Source organism: Armigeres subalbatus, chromosome 2 (assembly GCF_024139115.2).
Source record: "Armigeres subalbatus isolate Guangzhou_Male chromosome 2, GZ_Asu_2, whole genome shotgun sequence".
Classification (NCBI taxonomy): Eukaryota; Metazoa; Arthropoda; class Insecta; order Diptera; family Culicidae; genus Armigeres; species Armigeres subalbatus.
The window spans coordinates 320,829,607-320,843,221 of NC_085140.1; the positions used below are offsets into that span (position 1 = coordinate 320,829,607).

The 13,615-nt window shown below is 43.2% G+C and overlaps 1 long non-coding RNA gene across 1 annotated transcript; it reads right to left on the reverse strand.

Annotated features, from left to right (window-relative positions):
* Positions 1–2,680: 2,680 nt before the first annotated feature.
* LOC134216812 (uncharacterized) lies at positions 2,681–5,794 on the reverse strand. Its single transcript, XR_009980834.1, has 3 exons — positions 4,273–5,794; positions 3,416–3,948; positions 2,681–3,258 (listed from the first exon to the last, which is right to left on the reverse strand). It is a non-coding gene; the product is annotated as an uncharacterized LOC134216812 (long non-coding RNA).
* Between the last annotated feature and the right edge of the window lie 7,821 nt (positions 5,795–13,615).

Consider the following 13,615-nt stretch of genomic DNA (forward strand, 5'->3'; position numbering starts at 1 on the left):
CTGTCCCTCTTTGCCTATGACGGTGCCTTTCAGTCAGAAAGACAAAGCAGGAGTAGCTTAGCCAACTCGGTTTGCCAACAGCGGGCTGAAGCTGATGATCATTCGGCACAAATTTCCTTTCTTTTTCTTTCAAGTGATAATATTCACCCATGCATTTATATAGGGCGTCATATTCAAGCACCAGCGAGTGAACTAAATGGACTGTCACTGCGGGCTGCGTGTGCAATGAGAAAAGAAGTCTTTTGTTCACTTTATCTTTGATTGTTGCTGCTAACCATTTTCAGTTTTCACTGCTACGAAGTGAGTGTATAGAGGCAATGGTATCAATATCCCACAAATTTCAGTCACTGAGATTGAGAATTTGCATCACTGCTCTCCAATCCGCAGCGTCGGCAGAGCTTGCTTCTGTCAAATTGCTGGTGCATCTGAACTTCCATATTTGAGTGTTTGAGTCATTTGAATACATCGGCTCTTGAATGAAAATAACGTCACAACTTTTGAAAATCTTCCTCGTTTTCGTGTTGTACAATCGGGATGCCTTTGTTCCTTCTTCGAAACCAACCAGCACAACTTCTATGCGCCCTCACTTTGGTTCCGAAGGTCCGCACACAAGAAAGATCTGGCCTATGACCACTCCAGTCTTCTTCTGGTGTTAGATCATGCCCCTTGCTTGGTGAACGGTTTCCAAGATACATCGGTACTGTTGCCACCGTTTCAGCCCAAAAATGCTTCGGTATGCCTCGAAAAATGTCAATGGTTCTGCCTAACCGTTTTGCTCCGGGATATAATCAGTAGAGATTTGATATCGGATTCCATGTTCTTGCAGTCGCTTTTTCAGATTCTTTTAATGAATTCTTTTCACTATCCGATCGTAAAATTACCATCAAAGCATTCCCTGCGGTAAAATTTTCAAAATTATCAAAGTAGCTTTTTTGCTGCAGGTATGTTTTTCTTAGGCGACTATCTGGCGCTTATTTTTCGTTGCGACAAAAAATAAGCGGATAAGTAGATTTTTTTATGCGCGGTACAATATAGTACCGTTTCCTAGTGATCGGAGGCCCCAGAGTCGAATACCCTACGGTTATTATCACTGTAATAGCTTACTGCTATCGAAAAGAGTCTTCTTTAGTTTTAAAATAAAACGTCTGAGTTCGTGGTCAATCTAGTAACAACTGTTTATTCAAACATATCTGTATGCTCAGAGAACCTCAAGGTGGGTCCTGCTATTTTACCGAATAGCGTAATCTACGCTTGCCACTACAACTCTTTTCCCCTTAAGTTAATAGTCTAGTAGAGGATAGCAATGCTTAAAACTATAATTCAGATTTTTTACTTGAAAAACTTAAGTGTAACAATTCAGAAAGCAAACTTTTCATTCTGTGTTTGCATATTCGAGTCTTCATTTTAAACTACCGTAATTTCAAAACTAAAACAGAATTCGATCATATCACTTATTTCAATAATATACATAGTCTCTTTTTCTTCTTTTTTCTGTCTGTCTTTTGCTACGTCGAGGCCGTTCTTCTTCGCGGAATATTCGAACATTCTCTTCCGGAATATTTTCCATTTCGTCAGTCCGACTTGATGCTCGCCTCTCATCGATACTGCGGCAATCGACTTCGACCACATTTGAGGCAGGAACGGAAGTCGTACCGGCGAGCTCTTCCTCATCGAACAAAAGAGATTCGGCCGCGAAGCCATAAAAGTCCGAATCGGAGTCTTCGCTCTCATCTTCACTTCTTTTACGTTTCCTACTTTGACCGGCACTTCCGGAAAATTCATCAAAATTGCTGGTGTTGCTGCTGGGTTGTGCTAAAATGGCTGGACTCTCTCCATTAAACACAAAACGACGGAAAGATCGTCGGCGAGAGTCTTCCACAAATTTAATTTGACGCTTGTGCGCCGAAATTATCCGACCGTTTAAGGATATGTTTTGCATCATTAATCACTTCCTCTACTGTGTTCTCATCTGTCATCGCATTGATACGTTGATTATTTGGCGCCATCGGCTGCAAAAAGGTTCTCCTCCATCCATCGAAGAAAGTATCTAACCAGCTCCGTCCCAAAAGCGGGACAAAATCATTCGCACCACGCAATACGATAAGATACTGGACAGACACTATTCCATTTAATTTTACCGAAACTCGCAATTTGCCCAAAATACTCAATCGGTTGCCGTTGATAACATACAGTTTTCTATTAGTCTCCTTTAATTGGCATTTACTAAAGTTCTTTAGATAGAACGATTCAGATATAACACTCTTCGCGGAGCCACAATCCACCTCAAATGATAATTGCCTATTCTCAATCCATGCTTTCACATAGCATGGTTCATTTCCTCGATTTTTAGAAGAAACCATCATACAGTGAATGTCTTCGTCGTCAGAATCTGATTTATTTGAATCTTCCTTAAGGCGTTTGAAAAGGCCTGACGTATGAGAAGTCGAAGGTGTTGGAGAGTCAATGAATTTAACGGTTTGCCTTGTTTTACGAGGGCTCTTTCTTTTTAATCTATAGCAAAATTTCTTCGGGTGCCCAGTTTTATGGCAAAACGAGCACTTAAATAACTTTCCAGTTTTATCACTTTCACGTCCATTGCCATCACTCCTACTCCTTGAGTAATAAGATCTATTACGATCATAACTTCTACTCCTACTACGGAACTGATGTCTACCTGAATCTCGCTCCTTTCTTCTGCCCAATCTAGCGACTACGCTAAGTCTCTTTTCTTCATCGTGGTTTACAAATCGAGTCCTATTTGAAGACAACTCTTGGTTCACAATAAGCTTTTCTGCTTTAGCAGCTGTTAATTCATCTTCGTCGAATAATCTCCTCTGCACATTCCTATCGTAGGTCCCTATAACCAACGCATCACGAATTGCTCTTTCTTTAAAATCGCCAAAACCGCAAAGTTCTGCCATTTGCTTAATGGCAAGTACAAAATCCTCTGATTTTTCAAATTGCCCTTGCCTACGGGTCCAAAATTTGTACGTGTGTATAACATCAGAGTCTTTCTTGTCATACCTCTTTTTCAATTCATCAGTAATTTGTTTGTAAGATAAATCTTTAATATTCTGACCCGGAAATAGCAACTTCAGCTGACTGTAAACTTCCACTCCACAAACGGCTAAAAATGATATTTTATATCTGTCTGCTGTATAATTATTGTGCTCAAAAAGGAACTCTAATTGTTCCAAATATTGGGAAAAGGGGATCGTGCCCGGCACATACGGTTCTGTGGTTGTTGTCAATGACATCCTGTTTATCAATACAATAAAAAAAACAAAAGCACAAAAGCAAAATGCGAATCAATTCCCCAGAATTATAAAAAAAAAAACAATAAAATAAAATTTGCAGTTTTCAAAAAAAAAGGCAAAACAGTAACACTATATAGTGAACAATAAAATCCACGTACCTGTGTATTTAACTCTGCAGCGGCGGTGCAAAACCAAAAGCACACTTCCAAAACACCAAAGCAGTCAGCCGATAGCACCAAACGTTCACTTGCTATTGATCTTCTTAGCAAAAGCACTCCCAGCAGCAATCCTTAATAAATTGGTTTCTCAGTTCGGATAAGTAACACCAGAAGCTGATTCCCAGCTAAAATGTCAACAATATGACAAAGGCAGATGAGCTCCGTATTTAGCGATGCACCAGCAGCAAAACACCAACAGCAACCAACAGCAAAAAAAACAACAGCAGCAGCACCCCGGATGAAATCAGTTTATCCAATTTATTCTCGTCACTCCTTACTGCACCGATAACGAACGCTTCGCTCGCAGAATGCACTTTCCGGCTATGTTCACTTGCTGACAGTTGGCACTTCTCGTACGTGAGTATCGCTTCTCAAAATGGGATCGCCTGTTTAACCGGTTTCACCGTGAGGCTACCACAGTTGATCACAATTGATGAATAGACGCCGGGCTGGTATCGGGCCTCTTTATTGTGCTGTCGATGACAAAGAAAATAAAATATGAGAACAATACCAAACTCAAAAGAAACTAAATGGTTTGGAATAAAAGCCAACAAAAGGCTTTACAATTGTTTGTTCTTAAGAAATAATGCACTACAAGAAAAAAAGTACACCAATCATCCAAATCATGTTCAGCACCATACAGGCAAAAGCGATTCTTTATCACGCAACTCTGAACGACAAAATGGAAGAAAATACACAATTCAACACCACTTTCAGACTACGAGACGACTCCACGCGTTTTTTCACAATGACGATAAAATTATCAATATCGCCACACTTTTAAAAAACCAACTCACGCCGAAAAATCACGCCAAAAATGCTCACAAATCTCACCGGCGGCTGTGAAAAACGGTAAAATGGTAAAATTATCTCCTCGTCGCCACTGTAATAGCTTACTGCTATCGAAAAGAGTCTTCTTTAGTTTTAAAATAAAACGTCTGAGTTCGTGGTCAATCTAGTAACAACTGTTTATTCAAACATATCTGTATGCTCAGAGAACCTCAAGGTGGGTTCTGCTATTTTACCGAATAGCGTAATCTACGCTTGCCACTACAATCACCACCTCGATTGGCAGCTAATATTGTTTAGAACGCGGAACTAGTCTTTGTCAGACATTGTCTTGCAATTTGTCCAAATTTACCACAAAACTTGTATTTCGGTCGAATTCCTTTTTCGCATGCTCCACAAATCTCGATTCTAACAGTTTGCTTCTGCTTGTTCGGGAACACCTTCCTTCCAACAAACGCTGTCTTTTCTACTTAGTACACTAATTACGTAAGCAATTTTTTCTGGATTTTTCAAACCCCCCCCCTCTCCCTCCATGTAAGATTTTTCCCATACAAATATTTTTTTTATTTATGTGGAGCGAAAGAAAACGCTCCCCCCATAAGTGCTCACGTAATTAGTGTACGACCCCTTACTTGTGTTGACTTTTTGAAGTACTTAACTTCGTTTCAATACTACCACCAGTAATCTTCGATACAGAATTCTCAATCGCCATTATCATGAGTCGATAATCATCCGGAAGTCCTGGGAGAAGCAGTGTTCCTACCACCTCTTCGGTGATCTCGAACCAGACGCCCTTTAGTTGATGAGCAGTAGACATGATCTGAGTTACATTCGTCTCCATGGAATCACAATGAATGAGGTTCGTCGTAATCAGCTTCATCAGGAGTCCTACTCGTCTTTAAACGCTGCTTCTAGCTTTGTCCAGACTTCCCTAGTAGACTTCGCCTCTTTCACGTGAACGTAGGTGATCAGGTCTAGCAAGAGAATTATCTTCGCACAAGCACGACGATTCTTTGCCGCATTGATTTCTGGATAGGTTTTATCAGGGGGTCTGATGTTTTGGTTGTCTTTTCGTAGTGTAGATGCAGTCTCGTTTCTTCTGCTTGTCGTTTATGAAACTGTCCGTGTGGAACGCACCTATCTCTTTCTTTCCCATGATTCTTCTTATGGCTGTCAGTGCGGAATTTTCTATGTTGGCTACGAAATGAACTGTGGTGGAGGTATACAAGTGTCAGTCCCGTGGTTTTATCAGCTTTGGATCACGGTTGTCAACTGTATCGAACGAAAGATCACAGCGAACGATGCGTTACAATATCCAGCGATTATCGGCGGAAGGAGTACCGGCTGAGTACCGCCAGAAGCTCGACGGATAAGTGCAATCAACGTTAGCGACAACATCAACGATCTATGGGAGTTGATCCATGGAGCGGTGAGCACAACAGCACGAGAAGTGGTAGGCACTGCACAGAGGCGACCCAGGACGGGTTGGTTCGATGTGGAGTGTCAGAGAGTGACAGACGAGAAGAATGTTGCCAGAAGCCGGATGTTGGTGTCGGCTACCCGACCGAATAGAGATTAGTACAAGAAAGCATGAGCAGCCGAGAAAAGGAACCCACCACAGGAAGAAAAAATAGTATGAAGAACAAGTGATTACCGAGGCGCAGGAAAAATGGAGCAAAATGATATGCGGAGGTTTTATTAGTTTGACAATGGCGTGCGGAGAAAGACAGCGCCATCTCCCGTCATGTGCAACGACCAACAAGGGAATTTGCTGACAGATAAAACTGAAGTGGCTGCCAGGTGGAAGCAACACTTCGAGACTTTGTTGAATGGAGGAAGTGACGGTGCATCGGTGAACAGAATAAATATTGGCGACGATGGACAAGCTGTGGAGTCACCTAAACTAGATGAGAATAAAAAAGCTGTTAAAGAGCTGAAAAACAATAAGGCTGCGGGGAAGGACCAGCTCCCGGCTGAACTTCTCAAACACGGCAGTGAGCAGCTTTATGAAGTTCTGCACCATATTATGTCGAAATTATGGGAAGACGAGGAAATGCCTGCTAGCGGGTAGGACGGCCTCATTTGCCCTTTCTTTAAGAAAGGGCACAGACTGGAGGGCGCCAATTACCGAGGAATAACCCTCCTTAATTCGGCGTACAAAATTATGTTCCGTATTCTGTTCAACAGATTGAGACCGCTTGAAGAGTCCTTCGTCGGCGAATACCAAGCAGGTTTTCTTGAGGGCCGATCAACGAAGGATCAAATGTTTACCCTGAGACAAATCCTTGTTAAATTCCGTGATTACAACTTGCAGACACATCATCTGTTTATTGATTTCAAGGCGGCGTACGATTCAGTGAAACGGAATGAATTATGGCAAATTATGCTTGAACATGGTTTTCCGGCGAAACTGATACGGCTGATTCGTATAACGTTGGACGGATCGAAATCAAGTGTAAGGGTTGCGGATGAAATATCGACATCATTTGTTACCTTAGATGGGTTAAAGCAGGGTGATGCACTCTCGAATCTACTGTTCAATATAGCGCTCGAGGAAGCGATTAGGAGAGCTGGTGTGCAAAGAAGCGGTACCATTATCACAAAATCGCATATGCTTCTGGGATTTGCAGACGATATCGATATTATCGGAATTGATCGCCGTGCCATGGAAGAGGCTTTTGTGCCTTTTAAGAGGGAGACAGCGAGGATTGGACTCACGATCAATACCAGCAAAACGAAGTACATGGTCGCTGGCAATCAACGTGGGTTCATTAGTGGTGGTGGTAGCGAAATGGTGCTGGATGGTGAAAAATTTGAAGTGGTGGAAGAATTTGCGTATCTTGGAACATTAGTGACGTGTGATAATGATGTTACCCGCGAGGTATTACGGACTTCGTAACCAGCTTAAGCCCCGTAGTCTCCAAACGAAGACAAAACTCGCGCTGTATACTACTCTGATTCTTCCGGTGGATTTATACGGCCATGAGACATGGACGTTAAAGGAGGCTGATCGGAGAGCTCTCGGAGTGCTTGAGCGTAAGGTGCTGCGGACAATACTCGGCGGTAAACAGGAGAACGGTATCTGGCGGCGTCGCATGAATCACGAATTGTACCAGATGTATAAAGGGCTGGATATTATTAAGCTTATACAACACGGCAGACTACGGTGGGCTGGTCACGTTGTTCGTATGCCGGAAGAACGTCAAGCGAAGATAATATTTAGTAGACAACCCGGAAAAGGCCGCAGGCTTCGTGGAAGGCCGCGTACACGATGGTTTTTTGCAGTTGAAGAGGACCTGACCTGAGGGCGCTCAATGTTCAGGGCGACTGAAAGCGATTGGCCCAGGATCGAGTCCAGTGGAGAAGGATACTCCATTCGGCGTAGGTTCATCGAAGAGCTGTAGCCCATCAAGTATCAAGTAAGTTTATCAGCTTTGGAAGTTGGTTTCACAACCACCTACAACTCTACCAGTTCAACGAATCAACCGTCTAAGACGAATTAAGTACTCTCCATTTAATTCCACCAATTAATTTTCGATATCTTTGCAGATACGTATTTCGACCACAACTGTGTGGTCGTCTTCAGTGTCTCGTACTTGACACGACTTAGGCGGGAGTTGATCTCTTTACAGTTTGAAACTGTTGGATAGCGACCGAAGAGTAGCAGCATAGCAACCTAGAATAACAAATTATAGTAGGCATATGTTTTCTTCAATAAAATATTTTCACCACTTCCAATGTAACACTTAACAAATCCAGACGTCTTTTCATTACCACTGCTTAATCAATAGGTTGTGGACACAGGGCATAACGGAAGTTAAGTTTTCTTTGCATTTTCAAGAGCGAAGTAGTTATCAAGATGTCCGAAGAGAAGCTGTGGTTATTCGACGGAAGCAATTTTGGGAATTGGGAATTCCGGATCGAAGTCCTGCTTGAAGATCGGAACCTACTTGACTGCGTGAAAAGGCCATCGAAGATGAAGAGTATGCGGTAACCCTTGCAACGGATTCTGCGGAAGTCCGTGCCGACAAGGAAAAGAAGCTTAAAGAACGGTGGGCCCTAGATAGAAAATGCAAGAATCTCCTGATTCACCGGATTTCGGAAGACCAGCTGGAGTATGTTAAGGACAAGAAGACAGCCAAAGACGTTTGGGATGCCCTGAAGAATGCTTTTGAGCGCGTTGGGATTGCAGGCAAGTTATTTCTAAAGAAGCAATTCCAAGAACTAAGGCTGGCTGAGGGTGGCGATGTGAAGGCTTTTTTGCTACGATTCGACAAGGTTATGCGAGAACTACGTGCAGCGGACGTTAATATGCAGGAAGAAGATGTAGTGTGCCAGTTGTTACTAGCACTTCCCAAGTCCTACGAAGCGCTTATTACGGCCCTGGAGACGATACAACCACAACAGCTGACATTGGAGTACGTAAGGAAGCGGCTACTGGATGAGCAGGTTAAGCGGGTCCATTCAAGTCCTGTAGGCGATGTGGAAGGTTCTAGTGAATCGGCGTTCGCCGGTAAAAAGGGTGGAATAAAATGTTTCGGATGTGGAAAGTTGGGTCACAAACGAGCAGAGTGCCCTGAAAATAGTTCCGCCGAGCGATCTGGCTCGACCCGGGCCCGAAAAAGCATAGTGAAATTTCACCGAAAGCCAAAGTTTGGAGCAAATGTTGCCGAGGAGATGACGTTCATTGCTACGACGACAACGACTAACTGTTTACCAGTTGCCATGGTGACGACAAAAAATATTGATTGGATCCTTGACTCTGGTGCAACGGACCATATGATGAAGAACAAGGAATTCTTTGAGGAGCTGCATCCGTTGGCGAACAAAGTGCGCATTTCTGTTGCCAAGTCTGGTCAAGCACTCGTTGCAGAGTACGCGGGGTCCGTGAAGGTGAATATGCTGATTGGCGATAAAAAGGTTCCGGCGGTAGTGAAAAACGTTCTCTATGTACCGCAATTGGAATGCAACTTGTTTTCGGTACGGCGCATTGAAGATAACGGAATGACGGTGAAGATTTCGAACGGAAGTGTGTCAGTTTTAAAGAACGGTCGTGTGGTTGCCACTGGTAGAAGAACTGGCCAACTATATAAGTTAAACATCGAGTTTCGTCAAGAATCTGATTCGGCCGCTGATGGATTGTGCAAAGTTAATGCTATGACTTCGAAGCAAGACATGTTTGATTTGTGGCATCGACGGTTTGGCCATCTGGGAATGGCGAGTATGAAGACTCTGTGGAAAGCTGGGATGGTGCAAACGATGACGAAGATCACCAAGTGGCCTGAAAAATGCATCTGTGAAGTATGTCTTCAAGGGAAGCAGACAAGGCAACCATTCGAAGACGTTGGAGAGCGACGGGCAAGTCGTCCACTTGAATTAATACATTCGGACGTTTGTGGTCCGTTTACGCCAAGAACATGGGACAATAAGCGCTTCTTCGTCACGTTTATCGATGACTTCAGTCATTTCACGGTAGTTTATCTACTGGAGTCCAAAGATGAGGTTCAATCAAAGTTAGAGGAGTACTGCGCCAGAGTTACGGCGTTCTTTGGGAGTCGAGTGTCACGTCTGAGGTGCGACAACGGAGGAGAATATACCGGAAAAATATTCCGCAAGTTTTGTCGCACTCAGGGTATCAGCGTGGAGGCCACCGTTCCGTACAGTCCACAGCAGAACGGAGTGGCAGAAAGGATGAACCGTACACTGTTGGAAAAGTCGCGATCGATGGTGCACGAGGCAGGAATGGACAAATCCATGTGGGGTGAGGCCGTATTGACATCAGCTTACGTAAGTAACCGAAGTCCTACATCAGCGCTGAAAGAGAAGAAAACACCGTATGAGGTATGGTATGGAAAGAAACCCAACATCGATAAAATGCGAGTATTCGGTTCTGCAGCTTACACTTGGGTGCCAAAAGAAAAACGCAGTAAGCTGGACTCCAGGTCCGAAAAGAATATTATGGTTGGTTATACGACGAACGGTTATCGAGTATGGGATCCACGGAAGCGGAAAATTACCATTGCACGAGATGTGGTATTCGATGAACAGCAAGAAGATAGTGCTGTCGCACCAAATTGCGTCAAAAATGTTCTATATAGAAATGCAGAAACAGAAGATCCAGAAGTTAGCTTGGAACAAAATGGCTCCGAACTGGAACAGCAAGTCACCATCGAGCCACATGAGGACGCAACGTCGGACGCAAATGAAGATTATCTGACATCTGATGAGAATGATGAAGCTGATGACACCACGCTCCCTTCGCAACCAGAACGTGTTGACAGCCCAACAGTATGCAACACGAGGCGCAGCGAACGGGAGCGCAAACTCCCCGGTAAGTTTCTTAACTTTATTACCGGTTTGAGAGCATCTACTGCGGCTGATTGTTCTACAGGTATTTCTGAGGACCAAGATGATTCGACGCTGGCGTTTGCATTGAACGCTGAAACTTTCGTAGAAAACCTGCCGACTACAATCGACGGGTTGCGACGACGAAGCGATTGGATAAACTGGAAAGAAGCCATCACAAGCGAGTTGGAGTCACTTAATAAAAACGGAACGTGGGAACTTGTCCCGAAACCACAAGGCAGGAACATCGTTGAATGCAAATGGGTGTTCAAGATAAAAAGAGATGAAGCTGGAAACGTCGACAAATATAAAGCCCGCCTGGTCGCCAAGGGTTATTCGCAGAAAAAGGGATACGATTACGATGAAACGTATGCACCCGTAGCAAAGGGGACCACGGTAAGAGTTCTGTTGGCAGTAGCGAACCAAATCAATATCACGTCCACCAAATGGACGTAAAGACCGCGTTTCTAAATGGGCAGCTGCAGGAAGAAATTTTCATGCGTCAACCTGAAGGCTTCATTCAAGGTGATCCCAGGCTAGTGTGTCGTCTCAAGAAGGCACTTTATGGATTGAAGCAGGCCTCACGGAGCTGGAATTCGGAGCTCCATAATTTCATCCTTCAGCTTGGCTTTCGACGTTCGAATGTGGATAGCTGTCTCTACTGGTGGCGTAAGAATGAGAATGTAGTATATCTGCTACTCTATGTTGACGACATTATCTTAGTGTCCAACAGTTTGGATATAATCGCCGATATAAAGAAAAGGTTATCAGCCAGGTTCGAGATGACGGATGTTGGTGAATTGAAGGTGTTCCTAGGACTCAAGATCGAACGAAATCAAGCGAATGGAACGATGAAAATTAGCCAGCCTAAATATGTTTGCGATTTGCTCAAGCGTTTCGGTATGGCAGACTGCAAACCCATAACGACGCCGCTGGAACCAAATCTTTAGCTGCAACGATGTGAGGAAAAATCTGCAATCATCACCGAACCGTATCGTAAACTGATAGGGTGCTTGAGTTACCTGGCACTTTCAACAAGACCGGATATCAGTGCTGCGGTAAATTTCTTTAGCCGATACCAATCAGCCCCAACAAGAGACCACTGGAGTCATCTGAAACGGATTCTCAGGTATCTGAAAGGAACTACGGTTTGCACTTTTGCAGAAAAGAAGGATCAAAACCATTAGCATGATATGCTGACGCTGACTGGGGTAACCCAGTCTGGGGTAACAACTCAGGTGACCGGCGATCAACCTAAGGTAACGTGTTTCAAGTGTTTGATGGGACAGTTTCTTGGATGAGCCGCAAGCAAAACACCGTTGCACTATCCTCAACTGAAGCTGAGTATGTTTCGCTCAGTCATGCCGTTTGTGAAGCAATTTATCTAAGAAATCTTATACTCGAATTCGGTATCCCACTTGATCATCCAGTGATTCTCTATGAAGATAATCAATCTTGCATATGCATTGCCCAAGAGCCACGTGACCACAAAAGGATGAAGCACGTGGATATCCGCTATAATTTCATTCGCGAGAAGCTGCAAGATGGTACGTTCAAAATCCAGTACATTCCAACAAAAGATCAATTGGCGGACTTGTTCACCAAAGGATTGGCTCGCGGACAATTTGAAGTGCTGAGAACTAAGCTAGGATTATTCGGTTGAGCAGGGGTGTTGAATAGCAACCGAAGAGTAGCAGTATAGCAACCTAGAATAACAAATTATAGTAGGCATAAGTTTTCTTCAATAAAATATTTTCACCACTTCCAATGTAACACTTAACAAATCCAGACGTGTTTTCATTACCACTGCCTAATCAATAGAAACTTCAGTTTTCACCTACTCGATAACGGTCGTAGAAAGAAATAGCTACCGTTTGGTTTGACAGCGTAACGATGAATAATCTTCTGGTTTGGTTGCCTAGTTTACAACACCTACACTGCTTTTGATCGAATATCAGTCCCCCCTATTCATGCGGTCATCGGTACCACTTTGTTGATGACGGACGGCTTTGGACGTAGTTTAACCATTACCAGAGTCAATGTAAGCGCTTTCGCGCTTTAAGCGTTTTCGCGCTTTAGGCGTTTTCGTTCATCAGCCAGTGGACGCTGAACTTTTCAATGATCGGTTGAAACTCCTTCTCCTGACCAAAACAGAGCGTTCAAATCTCCTATGATGATGTTGACGTCGTGGCTTGAGTAGCTGTCGTTCTCACGCTTGAGCGGTGCATAGAATGCGTCCTTATCATCATCAGTGCTTTCGGAGGTTGGAATATGAACGTGGACTATGCTAAAGTTAAAGAACCGGCCTTTCATTCTCAACTTCATTGATCGGCCACCGCTACCACCCGATAACGCATCTCTGCATATCGTATGTGTTGCCGAAGCTCTGGTAGTTGATATAATTGGTATGACAAAAAAGACTAGTGATCATAACGGATCTAATTGAAAATGGTAGCTTTATTGCTTCATTGTATAATCTTGAATTTTCCTAAACGATCATGCTGGCTTTGATTCTGAAGTTGGGAAATGGTTCTCGCTGTTTTCAAAGGCTCAACGATGAAACGAATAAGAAACCCTTGCCAAATTGCCTATAAGCAGCTTCAAGGCCGTACATACGATAGTTCCTCGGTCTTGAGTAGTATTTTAGTTCCTCTGAAAATTTAGTACTCAGGCGTTAAGTACCAATTTTGCTTTTTCGCAACGGTAACTTTTATCTAAATCTTGTTTTTTTAATTCTATTTAGAGTATTATTTTTTTCAGTATGTAATAATATAACTGTTCTGTATTCCATCATATCACTTCATTGAATTAATTGATTTGGATTGCTAACATGCATGCTCAAATGCAAATAAAAATCGAAACGCAATTTTTATTTGTTTGATTTTGATATCATATTTACATGGCCAGGGTTCTGGGAAACCGCACCAAGCGCTTTTTCAACTGACTTAAGGTATTTTGTTTGTGAAAAGAAAATTGAAATAAATGTATATAAATTTAAGCATACAT